This window comes from Pan troglodytes, chromosome 10, assembly GCF_028858775.2.
Source record: "Pan troglodytes isolate AG18354 chromosome 10, NHGRI_mPanTro3-v2.0_pri, whole genome shotgun sequence".
Taxonomy (NCBI): domain Eukaryota; kingdom Metazoa; phylum Chordata; class Mammalia; order Primates; family Hominidae; genus Pan; species Pan troglodytes.
In genome coordinates this window covers 101,641,412-101,655,145 of record NC_072408.2, presented here as the reverse complement: position 1 = coordinate 101,655,145, position 13,734 = coordinate 101,641,412, and the positions used below count along the sequence as shown (strand labels likewise).

Here is a 13,734-nt window from a genome sequence, read left to right as displayed (position 1 = left end):
TTCAGAAGGCAAATTTTGTTGTCAAGGGGACAGGTTATATGGGCAACTTGCTTCTATTAATACTTTTCTGGGCAGATTAACTAAATGAACTAATATTTAACTTGGTCTAATAGAATGTTAGCCAGAACAGTGCCTGGTAACAACAACAATAATACTAGCTAACATTTCTTAAGTGGTCACTATGTCCCATAACTATTATACATGTGTTAACTAATTTAATCCTCACAAAAATGCAATGAGGTAGCTGTTATTTTTACTCCCACTTTATAAATGAGAAAATATAGTAATATAGCATATATTACATGTATACAGTAATATTGTAGCAGGACGAGCTGCAGACAAAACCCCTCAGACACCGAGTTAAGGAAGGGCTTTATTCGGCTGGGAGCGTCGGCAAGACTCACGTCTCCAACAACTGAGCTCCCCGAGTGAGCAATTCCTGTCCCTTTTAAGGGCTCACAACTCTAAGGGGGTCCGCGTGAGAGGATCGTGATCGATTGAGCAAGCTGGGAGTACGTGACTGGGGGCTGCATGCACTGGTAATCAGAACGGAACAGGACAGGGATTTTCACAATGCTTTTCCATATAATGTCTGGAATCTATAGATGACATAACCGCTTAGGTTAGGGGTCGATCTTTAACTACCAGGCCCAGGGCTCAGCGCTGGGCTGTCTGCCTGTGGATTTCATTTCTGTCTTTTAGTTTTTACTTCTTTATTTGGAGGCAGAAATTGGGTGTAAGACAATATGAGGGGTGGTCTCCTCCCTTACTATAGCATAATAGTGAGGCTAGAACCAGTGATTGGCTCTGTATTCATAAGAGTGAGTAACAAAGCAAAGCAGATTTTACAGTAAGTTCTTTCTTTCTTTTTTTTTTTTTTTTTGAGACAGTCTCACTCTGTGATCCAGGCTGGAGTGCAGTGGTGCGATCTAGGCTCATGGCCCGCTTCCCAGGTTCAAGCAATTCTTGTGCCTCAGCCTCCTAAGTAGGTGGGGTTCCAGGCCCCAGCCACCACACCCGGCTAATCTTTGTATTTTTAGCAGAGATGGGTTTTCACTATGTTGGCCAGGCTGGTCTTGAACTCCTGGCCTCAAGTGATTTGCCTGCCTTGGCCTCCCAAAGTGCTGGAGTTATAGGCGTGAGCCACTGCTCCCGGCCTATAGTACAGTTCTTTAATTTTGAGATTGAGCTCAGTTTCATAAAATCCTAGGTAGCATGTAATATATAATTGATTTTGGATTACTTTGTTCTCCTTTAGATATCTATCATAGGATTTTTGACTTCTAATTTGGAATTTTTAGACATCAGTAGATAGTATAAAAATGGAATTTACTTATGTATTTATCCAACAGCCTTTTTGGGGGCCAGTTTCTGAATTTGATTTTAGGGATGCAAAGATGACAGAGCCCATAGTTCCCTGTACTTACAGAGATGTCATCAAATGGCAAAGAGGTATAATCCTTCAAGCAGTTATCATTTCTTATGCCATGATAGGAAAAGTGTTTTCATAAATCTTACTTTAAAAAGTCAAAGAGAAAAAGTCTGTAGGCTGCCTGCCGTGGGTCTGGACGCCAGGGAGGTGTCACACCTCTGAGATGACTTTTGAGTTGTTCCCCAGCCCTGGCTCGATTTCACCCAGAGCCCTCAGCTGCAGCTGGTAGCGTAATGTTGCTCCCGAATGTGGGTTTCTTAAGGCTGGGGAGAGGGCTTATCAGGGAGAGAGATCATGTGCTGTGAAAGGAGCACCACAGGCCCCTTTGATGATCTCCTTAAATGCCCTTTTCGACAGGGTCAGGTGTGCTTTTTGTAATGCAAATGAAGAGAGGAAAGCTGAGCGCAGGAGAGTTCTCTCGTGAGGGAAAGAGAAAGGCTGGCAGTGTGCTTGGCTGTGATGGAACTCATTTGACACTGAGGACTGGGTTATTCTTGTTTGTTTGTTTGTTTGTTTGTTTTCTTTTTGAGACAGAGTTGCCCAAGCTGGAGTGCAGTGACGTGATCTCGGCTCACTGCAACTTTCACCTCCTGGGTTCAAGTGATTCTCATGTCTCTGCTTCCCGAGTAGCTGGGATTACAGGTGTGCACCACCTCACCTGGATAATTTTTGTATTTTTAGTAGAGACAGGGTTTCACCATGTTGGCCAGGTTGGTCTCAAACTCTTGACCTCAAGTGATCTGCTTGCCTCAGCCTCTCAAAGTGCTGTAATAATAGGCGTGAGTCACCTCACCTGGCCAGGACTAGGTTATTGATCATGGTGAGCAGGGGCCAGGGCCCTGGAGGCCTATGTTTACTCATGTTAGGCCCTGGCCATGAAGCCCATGCTTCCTTGTTTGAATCAACTTTAAAGGAAAACAGGGGGGAGGGAGGGGATAGGAGCCAATGTCTCTGGGAAATTCTGCACCAAGACTCATTTTAAGTCAGTAGGCAGGGTTCTGAGCTCTTTCTTAGAGAAGCCGACTCTAGCAGCCAACCTCAGCCCTTACTGTAATCTGGAAGTGCCATGCCCCCGAAATCCAAGTTGCTATTTGGTGTGCTGTAATGATTAAATATTCATTTGTCTAACGGATTGTGTGATTTCACAGTTTAGCGATACTCTCTGGATGAAATAATTGGCCAAAAGCAATGTTGGGAGGTTTTGTTTTTGAAAAATGTTTATTGAATGTTTCATATGTGCCAGATGTTATTCTAAGTACTTTTCATCTCCTTAACTCAGTTAAATTTCACCACAGCCCTGTGAAGTCTGCACTACTGTCCCCTGGATTTTTATCTGTTTTGTATATTCCCATATCCCAGTGCTTGGCACATAAAAGACACTCAATATTTGTTGGACAAATGAATACATAAATGAATAAATCTCATATGGCTAGACATTTTGGCTTTCCAGATAACATCATGGGAGTTGGTCCTGTGGTAGATCCTGTGTCAACAGCAAGGACAGAAAGACACAGATGTTCCAATTCTGGTTTAGAAAAAAGCTTTCAGAACTAACTGCATTATTACTCTGATGGAAGCCTTCCTTTTTAAAGCACCAAAATATTTCAGATGTTATACTTGGCCTAGACAGATGTTAAGTGGAAATTGTCTACATCTGGTAAGAAATGGGTTAATTGATTAGATTCTGAAATTGAGTAAGTAGTTTTTAATTTTTTTATTGCTACAGCCATAGACTTTGGTAGATCCTCATTGGTGCCACTTAGGGTATCTAGATGATTGTATGATTATAGTAAAAGCCAGTATTTATTAGGCTTTACCTATATACCTGGAGCGATTTTCAATGTTTTACAGGCATTAACATTTTAATAACCCATGAAGTAGGTACTATTATTATTTCCATTTTACAAATAAAATAAGTAAGTGTTGAGAGATGGACCAACATCACATACCTAGTAAGTGATAGAACCAAATTCAAACCTGGTTAGGCTAGCCCAGAGTCTGTTTCTTTTTTTTTTTTTTTTTTTTTGAGACGGAGTCTCGCTCTTTCGCCCAGGCTGGACCGCAGTGGCGCTGTCTTGGCTCACTGCAAGCTCCGCCTCCTGGGTTCACGCCATTCTCCTGCCTCAGCCTCCCGAGTAGCTGGGACTACAGGCGCCCGCTACCACGCCCGGCTAATTTTTTTTGTATTTTTAGTAGAGACGGGGTTTCACCGTGTTAGCCAGGATGGTCTCGATCTCCTGACCTCGTGATCCGCCCGCCTCGGCCTCCCAAAGTGCTGGGATTACAGGCGTGAGCCACCGCGCCCGGCCGAGTCTGTTTCTTAACTATTATACTCTAATGCCTTTGATATACAAAGTACTTGGAGAAATCTTACACAAAAAAGAGCCTATCTCTTTGAGGGAAAAGAAAGAAAAATCTTTTCTGCCATTCTGCTTTTCCCATACTGTTCCAGCTGTCTGACATGCTCCCCTCTTTATTCTGGCACTTCTGAAAAAGATCTAGTCACTAAAAAAATTTTCAGCTCAACCAAGATAAAGCTGGTATGATTTAAGGTGATTCCAGTTTTTTGCCTTGTTTTTCTAGTTGTTCCATCATGACACTGTATGTCTTGTACACTTTATTTTAAAATTAGCATTTCAAACTGAAAGAAAACTTAGAACAACCTAGTTTGATTAATGTTGCCTCAGTTTCAATAGTATACACTCTGCTCCTATAGATCTCCATCCTTCCTCCTTTATATTGTTATTGCCACAGATTATATCCTTATATAGTTTGTGCTCATTAACACAGATTTATTGTTTTATGCATTTTCCTTTTAAATCACTTTGGGGAAAAAAAGCATAGTTACAAAGCAAAAGTACAATAATATTGGCTTTTATATTTACCTATTTAGTTAACTTTGCCAATTTATTTATTCCTTTTTATGGCTTTGAGTTATTGTCTAGTGTTCTTTCATTTTAGCCCAGAGGACTACCTTTATCATTTCATGTATGGCAGGTCTACTGCTGATGATTTCCTTTACCTTCTAATTATATAGAAATGTCATAATTTCTCCTTTATTCTTGAATGATAGTTTTGTGGGATATAGACTTGCTGGATATAGAATTACTGGATATAGAATTGCCAGATATAAAATTCTTGGTTCAAAGTTTTTTTTCTTTGAGGACTTTGAGGCCACTGTCTTCTGGCCTCCATAGTTTCTCATAATAAATCAGCTGTTAATCTTCATTAAGTTTCCTCTGTACACGAAGAGTCACTTGTCTCTTGCTGCTTTCAAATTTTTCTCATTTGCTTTGGGTTTTCACACTTTAATTATATGCCTTTCTATGTGGATCTCTTTGAGTTTATCCTGCTTGGAGTTCATTGAGCTTTTTGCATCTGTATATTCATTTCTTTCATCAGATTTGGAGATGTTTTTGGCATTTATTTCCTCAAAGTTCTTTCTGCTTCTTTCTCTCCTTCTCCTTCTGGGTCACCACAATGCATATGTTGGTCTACTTGATGGTGTCTCACAGGTTCCTTAGACTCTGTTTACTTTTCTTCATATTTTTTTCTTTCTGTTTCTTAAATTGGATAATTTTGGTTGTCCTATATTCAAGTTTGCTGATCCTGTTTTCTGCTTTTTCACATCTGCTCTTGAACCTTTCTAGTAAGTTTCATGGTAGTTTTTGTACTTTTAAGTTATAGAATTTCTAGGGCTTTAAAATTATTTCTATCTCTTTACTGAGATCCTCATTTTGTTCACACGTTGTTTTCCTGACTTCCTTTTAGTTCTTTGTCTATAGTTTCCTTTGGCTCATTGACCATATTTAATATAATTGATGTAACACTCTTGATAGTAATTCTATTGTCTGGGTTTGCTTGTTAATATTTCTGACAAATTTCTTTTTTTCTTGTTAATGACTATATTTTCCCATTTCTTTGTATGCTTTGCAAATTTTTATTGAAAATTGGAAATTCTGAGTACTATAATATTATAACTCTAGAAATGCCATTTTCCCACTTCTCAGGACTTGCTGACTTTTTTCCATTAAGGGCTAGTGCTGTTAATTTGTGACTTTTCCAAACTCTTTTTGCAAATACGTGTTTCTTGTTCTGTGTGGTCACTGAAGTTTCTGTTCTGTTATCTCTGTGGTCAGTCAGTGACCTGAAAAATATTTCTTTAAATTACTGGTTCCAAAAAGGGAAAAGTGGGTAGGAGTTGTTACTTAAAATTTTCATATGGATGCTGCCAGGGGAAGTTGCTGCCACCAAGAGGGCCAAAACCAAAGTGGGTGTCTGTGTCAACCCCTCAGACACTGCTAGACCAACAAAAATGTACAACATCAATTTTTGGAAGAGAAAGTCCCCACTACCTACTCTGGTACGAGTCAGCCACTCCTAGAACATGGGCTGCTATCTTCAAAGCTGTGATGGGAATGGTAGCTGGTTCACTTATGTTGCTGTCTTAGGAAAGATCAGCAGTCCCTCCCTTCATCAAGCCCTCCCCTGGTTGTTGTAAGTGTCTAGTTAGGTTCCACAGTTCCTAAATAGTTGATTCTAGTCACTCCTTCCAGGTCAATGGTTGTTTCAGTAGAGAGATAGCTCCTGGAGCTCCTTGCTCTGTTAGTTTGCATGACATCACTCCTGAAAGCCTGATTTTTATTTTTTGTTTATTTTGTCTCTAGCTTTACTGAAGTGTAATTGACAAATATGTATATTAAAGGTATACAACATGATGTTTTGAGATATGCACACACACACACATTGTAAAACAGTTACCATAATCTAGCTAATTAACATATTCATCACCTCACACAGTTCCATTTTTTCATATGTGTGTGGTGAGAATGCTTAAGATCTATCTACTGTCTTAGCAAATTTCAAGTGTAAATTGTTATAAACTACCATTGTTATAAACTACCATCACTATGTTGTTATTAGGTCCCCAGGACTTATTCATCTTATAACTGAAAGTTTATATCCTTGACCAGTGACCAGCCCCTGGCAACCACCATTCTATTTTCTGTTTCTGAGTTCAGCTTTCTTAGATTCTACATCTATGTGAGATCATGCAGTATTTGTCTGTTTGTGTCTGGCTTATTTCACTTAGCACAGTGTCCTCCAGGTTCATCCATGTTGTCACATATGGCAGGATTTCATCTTCTTTTTTTAAATCTGAATAATATTCCACAGTGTATATATAGCACATTTTCTCTATCCATAAATCTGTTGCTAGACACTTAGATTGTTTCCATATCTTAACTATTGTCAATGATGCTGCACTGAACGTGAAATCCAGATACTTTTTTGAGAACATGATTTTATTTTCTTTGGAGATATACCCAGAAGGAGGATTTCTGGATGATATGGTAATTCTATTTTTATTTTTTTTCAGGAACCTCCATACTGTTTTCCATAATGGTTGTACCAATTTATATTCTCATTATCAATGCATAAGGATTGTTAATTTCCTCCTTGCCATACACTTGTTAACTTTTGACTTTTTGATCATAGTCATCCTAACAGGTGTGAGATGATATCTTATTGTTTTGATTTGCATTTCCTGATGATTAGCGATGTTGAGCACCTTTTCGTATACTTTTTGGTCATTTGTATGTCATCTTTGGAAAAATATCAGTCTTTTGCCCATTTTTTTTCTTAGAGACAAGGTCTTGCTCTGTCGCCCAGGCTGGAGGGCAGTGACACAATCATAACTCACTGCAGTCTTGACTTCTGAGGCTCAAGCAATCTTCTTGCCACCTGAGCAGCTCGGACTATAGGTGCACAGCATCATTCCCGGCTAATTTTAAAAATGTTTTTTCTAGAGACAAGGTCTTACTGTGTTGCCCAGGCTGGTCACAAACTCCTGATCTCAAGGGATCCTACTGTCTCAGCCTCTCAAAGTGCTAGGATTACAGGCATGAGCCACTGCGCCTAGCCCCTTTGCCCATTTTTAAGTTGGGATATTATTACTATTATTTTTTGCTGTTGAGGTATATGAGTTCGTTATATATTTTAGATATTAATACCTCATATATATATGGTTTTCAAATATTTTATCCCATTCCTTTGGTTGCCGTTTCGTTTTGCTGTGTTTTTGCTGTGCAGAGTCTTTTCAGTTTGGGACAGTCTCCCTTGTTTGTTTTTACTTTTGTTTCCTGTGCTTTTGGTATCGTATCAAAGAAAAAAAGAAAATCATTGCCAAGACGAATGTAATGGAGCTGTCCCCCTATGTTTTCTTCTAGAAGTTTTACAGTTTTAAGTCTTAAGTTTAAGTCTTTCATCGATTTTGAATTGATTTTTGTGTATGGCATAAGATAAAGTTTCAATTTCACTTTTTTGGTACATGGATATATAGTTTTTTCGGCACCACTTATTGAAGAGACTATTCTTTCCCCATTGTGTGTTCTTGGCACCTTTGTCCACATGGTCATTATTTGACCGTACATGTGTGGGTTTATTTCTGGGCTCTCTATTCTGCTCCATTGGCCTATGTGTCTGTTTTTATGCCACTACTATACTGTCTTGTTACTATAGCTTTGTAGTATAATTTTTAATCAGTGAGCGTGGTGCCACCAGCTTCATTCTTCCTGCTCAAGATCGTGTTAGCTATTTGGGGGTCTTTTATGGCTCCAAACAAATTTTGGGATTGTGTTTTCTATTTCTGTGAAAAATGCCACTGTAATTTTGATAGGGATTGCATTGAATCTATATATCACTTTGGGCGTATGGACATTTTGACAATATTGATTCTTCTGATCCATGAACACAGAATACTTTTCTGTTTGTATCATCTTCAATTTCTTTCATCAATGTTTTATAATTTTCACCACACAGATCTCAAAGTCTTGTTTGTAAAGGGATAAAACTTGTTTGTTTGTTTTTTTGTAGTAGAAAGGGGCACCCACAGGGAGAAGCAACAGCCAGAAGTTTCCTTCCTTCCAGATCTATTGGGAACCTCTTGGGGTCCCTGCCCTCAAGGAGTTCCTTGGAGGAGGAAAGAGCCATGTAAAATGGAAAGCTTGCAGTTCCACAGAAATTCTAGAAGTACAGTGCCAAAACAAGAACAAAATGTTCAGGGGACAGAGAAGGGAGGGCTTCAGGGCTGTTGTAAAAACTTTGGGAATAAGTGAAAACTATTTCCCCAGGCATGGCAAAGTCTTTGCCAGCTGTCAAGGTCTAGGTGCTGGGTAGTAAATGCAGATGCCCCCACTCTCAGCTTCCCTTTATGGCATGTCTCCTTGCTGTCTCCACTTCCTTGCCTCCTGTTCATGCCTCGGTCCTACCCTAGTCAGACCATCAGCCTCACTCTCACTGAAACCGCTCTTGCTGCTTCTGTGTCAGCTCCTCAGAAGCCTACCCCGGCCGCCATACTCAGAACAGCACACCTTTCTCTACCCTCTTACCCTGCTTGACTTTTATTCATAGCTGTGGCACTCCCTGGCATTACATTTATGAATGGCCAAGTGATTTTCATTTAACTTATGTATGTATTTATTCAGCTGACATTCATTGAGCACCACCATGTGTCACAGGCACTGTTCTCAGCTCTGGAGACAAGTGGGCAAGACAAAGTCCTTGCTTTCATGAGGTTTATGTTCTTGTGTAGAGAGGCAGACCAAAGGCAGACAAGTGAGATGATTTCTGGTAGTGGTAAGTGCATGGAGAAAGTCAAGTAGGGCAATGAGGTAGAGTGACTGGTGGCTGGGGAAGAGCTTCTTTCAACTGGGTGGTCAGGGAGGGCCTTTCTGTGGAGGTAATACTTGGACTGAGACTTGAATGGCAAGACAAAGCTAGCTGTTATGGATGGAATTGTGTCCCACAAAAAGTAATATGTTAAAGCTGTAGTCCGCAGTACCTCAGAATATGACTTGATTTAGGATTAGGGTCCTTGCATATATAATTAGTTATGATGAGGTCATACTGGAACAGAGTGGGTCTCTAATCCAGTATGACTGGTGTCCTCAGAAAAAGGAGAAATTTGGATACAGATAACACATGGGAGAATGGCATGCGAAGACGAAGGCAGAGATCTACAGGCCAAGATATCCACCAGAAGCTAGGAGAGAAAGGTGGGACATATTCTCTCTTCCAGCCCTCAGAAGGAGTCAACCTTGCCAACACCTTGATCTTGGATTTCTAGCCTTAATAACTGTGAAACAATAAATTTCTGATGCTTAAGGTGCTCGGTTTGTAGTACTTTGTTATGACAACCCTAGCAAACTGATATACCAGCCTTGGACAGTTAGGGGTCTGAGAGTATAGTGTTTCCAGCAAGGAAACAGAAAATACAAAGACCCCGAGGCAGGAACTCTATTAACCACCTAGCTCACTGTCTTGTGATTATTTGTTTTCATATGTGTCCTCTTATATTAGATTGTGAGCTCCTCAAGAACGAGGACCGTGTCTTATTTCTCATGATTCCCCTGTGCCTAGCACGGTCCTGGACAGAGGATGGGTGCTCAGAAGATGCATGTTCAGTCTAGGAACATATGTTCCTTTAGCTATAAACCTACTTCATTGTCTAGGAGGCAGCTTGTTTTCTCCAGCTCATCCTGGAGGTATTAAATGTCTAGTTAAATGTGTTCCTTGGGATTCTTCTGCTATAAGCAGCAGAAACTAATATCTTAAATAACAAGGTAGAAAGTAGTTGACTCAGGTAAATGGAATTTAGAAAGGAGGAGGTACAGCAGACCTCAGGGATACCTGGAACCAGAGAATTAAACAGCTTACCCCTTCCCTCTTTCTGTCTGTCCATCTCTCATTTTGGTCCCTGTTCATGGAAGGGCCCATGCTTTAAGCACTTCCTTGTACCTCCATGCAGTGGGGCAAAAGGGTCCTAGCTGCTTTGGGATCATAGCCTTACAGCTCTCAGTCCAAGGGAAGATAAGGACAGTTTCTTTCCAGCTTCAGTAGAAAAAAATTTCAGAGAATGGACCCTGTCTGGTCATATTGGGTTACCTTTGCCCCCATAACTTGTGGCTTACATAGGGTAAGGGGAACAGTCAAGCCTTCTAGAGTCACATAGGGTCAGGGAAAGGGGCAATTTCCCAAAGAATAACAACACACACCTCTCTCTCTGAAATCAGGGAATATACATGAGGATGTATGTCCTGTGGTGGTTATGAGCTTGGGCTCTGGACCTGCCCTGCCTGGTTCCAATCCTGACTCTGCCACTCAGCAGCTGCTGGACATGTTATCTCTGTGCCCCATAACAGGGATAATAATGTACCCACTGAGAGGACATTGTGAAGACAAAATGGGCTAATAATACACATAATGCCCTTGGAACGATGCTGGGCACTCTTATCTATGCTACCTACATAGGCGTTATTTATTATTTTTGTCACTGTTTTAAAAGAATGCGTTGGTAAGCATGGAACCTATATCTTCTGATTCGTTTTTCGTTTCACCCCTTTTCTAGATAGTATTTTTCTTTCCTCTTTTCTTCATGGTCTTTACCTCCTTCTATGTCATTTCAGATGCGAACACTTGGTTCATTTACTTATCAGCCAGTTCTTAACCCTCAATAGTTTTGTCTTTAAAACCTACATTCACATGTATTGTTAGGACATTTAAGGTGATTTGATTTGTTCGTGTTTACTGAAAATGGGTGCATTTTCATTAGGTATAAACTGAAGAAGGGAATACAGTCATTCACCACACAGTGACAATTTGGTCAATAATGGATGGTCATCCCATAAGATAATGGAACTGAAAATTCCTATCGCCTACTGACGTCATAGCCATCGTAATGTTGCAGTGCAATGCATTACCTTTTCTATGTTTAGACATGTTTCGATGCACACATACTTACTGTTGTGTTACAGCTGGCTACAGCATTCAGAACAGAAACATGCTGCCCAGGTTTGTAGCCTAGGAGCAATAGGCTATACCATGTAGCCTAGGTATGTAGTAGGCTATACCATCTAGGTTTGTGTAAGTACACTTTAGAATGTTCACACACTGATGAAATCACCTAATGATAAATTTCTCAGCATGTAGCCCTGCCATTAAGCCCCACTGTTAAGCAGCACATGACTGTATTTCATTGCAGCTGGCAGGAGTTGCATTTGAGATCAATAAGACCTTTGAATTTTGAGAGCCAAAGATGTCAGATAAGGTCTGAAGATTAATAATAGTTAATGTATACTGAATACTTTCTGTGTGCCAAGCACTGTGCTAAGGGTTTTATGCGGATTATCTCACTGATCCTCACAGAAATGTTGCTGGATGGTGAATCTGTGAGGAAATCAGGGGTCAAGAATGTTTTCAGAGTTCTCATAGATGGGATCTGTGAATTAGGCCCAGTCTCTTTGATGCTAATGTCTGAGCTTTGACCCACTAACTCAGTGACCATCCTTTGCCATTACAGGGTAGTGGTAGGTGAAATACAAGATTTCAAATATGAAAAAAAAAGAAAAAGACAAATGAGACACACAACTAGCTATAGATAAACAAATAACATTATTGGCTGTTGATACATAAAGACAGTTTCAAGATTACCACAGAAATCCTGGCATGGCTAGTTCCCCAATTTTATGGAAAAAATATTTATGTCTCTTTCTCTACATAATGTATATTATATATGTTAAAAATTAATGTACACATGAAAACAACACACTGATTCTAATTTATTTTTTTAAGTTATTTTTATGATATTATTATATTTTATCTTAGTTCTTTGGGGCTGTGATTTCTAAATGGGGCACTACAATATATACTTCTTACATCCGAAAATGACCCCAGTTTTTAGACAAGAGGAAAAGAAACTAGTGTCTGAGACAGATATATCATCATTTTCCTATTCAGAGAGAAATGGCTACTGTGCATGCTCTGGTGTACTCAGGCTATGCATGGATGCTTGTAGATTACATCATTTCCCCCCAAAGAATTCCTGCTATGTTCCAGGCATTGTTCTAAGTGTTAGAGATGTATCAGTGAACAAGACAGACAAACTCTTTCCTCTTCCTAGAGCGTGCGTTCTAGTTGGGGATTATAGACAATAAAGAAGTACATGAATCTAATATAAAATATATCAGGTGATGAAATTTTTATGGAGAAAAATAAAGCAAGGGGAAGGGAAAGAAGGTGCTTTGAGGGATGGGTTACAATTTAAAATGGAATGATCAGGGAAAGGCCTCACTGAAAAGGTGATGTTTGAATAATTACCGGAGAAAGGTGAGAGTGGGAGCCTCATGGATACCTGGTGAAGTCACCAAGTCATGAGAATAGTAAGTGCATAAGCTGGAGCTGGCTGGGGTGGCTGCAGACAAGCTGGGACTGCGAAGAGCACCGTGAAGGGCTGAGGGCCCGTTTATTGAAACGACTCTGAGGGCGGAGTTGGGGAGATACAGGAGCTCATTTGGGGGCATGATATGCCCATTAGCCATCTGAGCAGAGGTGTTAAGTTGGTAACTGGATGTGAAAGTCTGGTTCTGGGGTAGAGATTACACATTTGGGAACCATCAGTGTGTGGATTGCATTTAAATCTGTGAAATTGGATGAGAGCACCAAGAGAGTTACTGTAGACAAGGAAGACTGGGACTCAATTCTGGAGCACTCCAAGAGTTGGGAAGATGAGGACAAAGTTGCGAAGGAGACTTGGAAGGTGCATCCAGGAAGGAAGAGGAAAATATAGTAGAGATTAGTGTCTTGGAAGTCAATTAGAGAGATTTCAAGAGGAGAGAATGTTAATTCTGTGGATTTCTGTTGATCAGCCCATTGAGATGACCACAAATTGACCACTGGATTTAGCAGTGGGCACTGGAGGTCATTGGTGCAATTTCATTGGAAGCTGACTGCTGATTAATGCCATCTGTCAGGGTTTTTCTCTGCAAAGTGGACATTATATGCTCAATTGTACACCATGTGGCTTATATTCCATTTTGTCCTGCTTTACTATCCCAGCAAAATGTTTCTATACACCTATCCTTGTAGATGCGGGTTTTTTTTGTTTTTTGTTTTGTTTTGTTTTGAGATGGAGTCTTGCTCTGTCGCCCAGGCTGGAGTGCAGTGGCGTGATCTCAGCTCACTGCAAGCTCCGCCTTCCGGGTTCACGCCATTCTCCTGCCTCAGCCTCCTGAGTAGCTGGGACTACAGGCGCCCGCCACCACGCCCGGCTAGTTTTTTGTATTTTTTTAGTAGAGACCGGGTTTCACCGTGTTAGCCACGGTGGTCTCAATCTCCTGACTTTGTGATCTACCCACCTCGGCCTCCCAGAGTGCTGGGATTACAGGCATGAGCCACAGCGCCTGACCTTTTTTTTTTTTTTTTTTAAGATGGAGTTCCACCCTGTCGCCCAGGCTGGAGTGCAATGG

The 13,734-nt window shown here is 40.5% G+C and overlaps 1 protein-coding gene across 2 annotated transcripts in view; it reads left to right on the top strand.

The window, feature by feature from the left end:
* Nucleotides 1-13,734, top strand: part of TMCC3 (transmembrane and coiled-coil domain family 3) — a 307,508-nt gene that overhangs the window by 56,542 nt on the left and 237,232 nt on the right. The window lies entirely within an intron of this gene.